The sequence below is a fragment of the Rhinolophus sinicus genome, chromosome 17 (assembly GCF_057876585.1).
Source record: "Rhinolophus sinicus isolate RSI-liver-muscle chromosome 17, RSI-T2T, whole genome shotgun sequence".
NCBI lineage: Eukaryota > Metazoa > Chordata > Mammalia > Chiroptera > Rhinolophidae > Rhinolophus > Rhinolophus sinicus.
The window spans coordinates 51,100,011-51,102,049 of record NC_142517.1 but is presented as its reverse complement, the minus strand read 5'-3'; the positions used below and the strand labels follow the sequence as shown (position 1 = coordinate 51,102,049).

At 38.8% G+C, this 2,039-nt stretch overlaps 1 non-coding gene across 1 annotated transcript; it reads left to right on the top strand.

Moving 5' to 3' along the window:
• Positions 1 to 403: 403 nt before the first annotated feature.
• Positions 404 to 510, top strand: LOC141568174 (U6 spliceosomal RNA). Its single transcript, XR_012491218.2, has one exon. It is a non-coding gene; the product is annotated as a U6 spliceosomal RNA (small nuclear RNA).
• Positions 511 to 2,039: the final 1,529 nt, after the last annotated feature.

The following is a 2,039-nucleotide window of genomic DNA, read 5'->3' as shown; positions in this document are numbered from 1 at the left end:
GATGGTAGTTACTTATGAGGATGATTGTTTGAGGATTTGGGATTCAGCTGTATTTTAATGTTATGTTAATAGAGAGGAAGGAAGGAAGGAAGGAAGGAAGGAAGGAAGGAAGGAAGGAAGGAAGGAAGGAAGGAAGGAAGGAAAAAGAGGAGGAAAGGAGGGAGAAAGGATACAGCAAAATTTACCATTTATGCCAACTAGGTGGAAATTTCACAGGCGGCTCCTTGTCTGATATATTATTTACTCTATTTTAAAACTATGTTATAACTAAAGGGAAAAAAGCAAATGGCACCCGATTAGGAATTAGGAAATCTGCATTCAGGTTCAGGTTCTGATAACCTACTATCTGACCTTGGACGTCTTAACCTGTTTTAGTCTCATTGTCCTCTATTGAAAAATTAGTGTGCTCACTTCGGCAGCACATATACTAAAATTGGAATGATACAGAGAAGATTAGCATGGTCCCTGCGCAAGGATGACATGCAAATTCATGAAAAATTAGTGTATATGGGTAGAGGATTTCTTAGTCACAACTTTTACATTTCTATGACTCTCCAGGCATCTCTCCATTTTTCTTTGCTCCCTGAACCATACAAATGAAATGAAACAGAGATCATCTCATCTAAACCTTTTATATTATAGAAGGGAAACTGAGACCCAGAGAGGAGGAATGGTTTTTCCAGAGTCACTCCAAGAGTTCAAGGGAACAGAGATCTGGTATTCTCAGTCCCAATTCAGACTGTTTCCATAGCTCTGAGCCTTTATCTGCCTCTCCATGGTGGTCTGAGGACAAAGGAGAGAATGTCCACAGTGGGGAAGTCACCAAAATAGATAAGGACAACCTATTAGCATTAAATATTCACTAAATGAGACCCAGGATTATTCTTTATTAAGTCAAGCTGAGAAGTTGGATGCAGGAGGGCATTTTATATGTCAGCACCGTAGCAGTTATGAATGGACTGATTAATAAGTAAACAAATACTAGGAAGTCAGACCTGTTTTAATCTTCAAATTCGTAGTAACACCCTGTTAACACGAACTTCAAGTATTAACACTAATAACCACACTAATCACAGGGATGAAAACTCCAAATTAATTCAAATGCTGCTCAATAGACCATCACTGCATCCTCACTGCCAGTTCCTTTTCTATCTCTTCAGATCTCCATGTGGTAATTAAATTCATTAAAATGTAAAACAAGCTTTTGTTCTCAAGGGGAAAAATGAAAAAGGGAGCTGAATAACATTGGTGGTAAAACTGTGACTTCTCAGAACTTCCATTACATCCAGATTCTTGGCCCTTTTTTTCTGAACCAGCAGCTCTCCCACCCTGGGCTCCTGCTGCCCTGTGGCGTTCACAGCATTTCTCAGTGGGAAGACACGGCTTGGGGAAGAGCATAAAGCTGAGGTCATGGCTCCCCTTCTACGGCAGTAAGACTTTGGTTTTTATAAAACATGGTTTTTTCTCTGGCCTTCGTTTTTCCCATTTGTGAAATGGGAATAGCATCTGCTTCTCGCAAGCTGACTGTAGAAATCAAGTGAGATGATGAAAGTAAAGGTGCTTTGTAAACATTACAAAAGCACTTTATCAAATGAGCTATTATTCTCCATGACGTTCAGAAGCGCCCAGACCTTCAGATTATTCTTTGAGTGAGGGGCAGGAACCTAGTGAAGTGTAGGAAAATGGGGTTCAGGCATTGTTCACACTAAGACCTATCAATGAATACATTTTAAGACAGGATATAATCATGATTCGCATACAGACATACAATGAATGCATGCCAACGGTCTTATTTGACTCAGTAAAATTAATGAGGGATACAAAGAATTCAAAAGCAAACTCATAGTACCACACATTTTTTGTCAAATATGGAATGCTGAAATAAATTTACAAAAGGAAGTAAAAGTGGTCACCTTCTACAGGTCAACAATCAGTTACATTTCATTATATTCATTTTGCACTTCTATGGACAGGAACTGTCAGTTTTCTAGAGCTGAATTTCCATCTGTACAGAGTTGTAAATAGCTTAGTCAAAGACA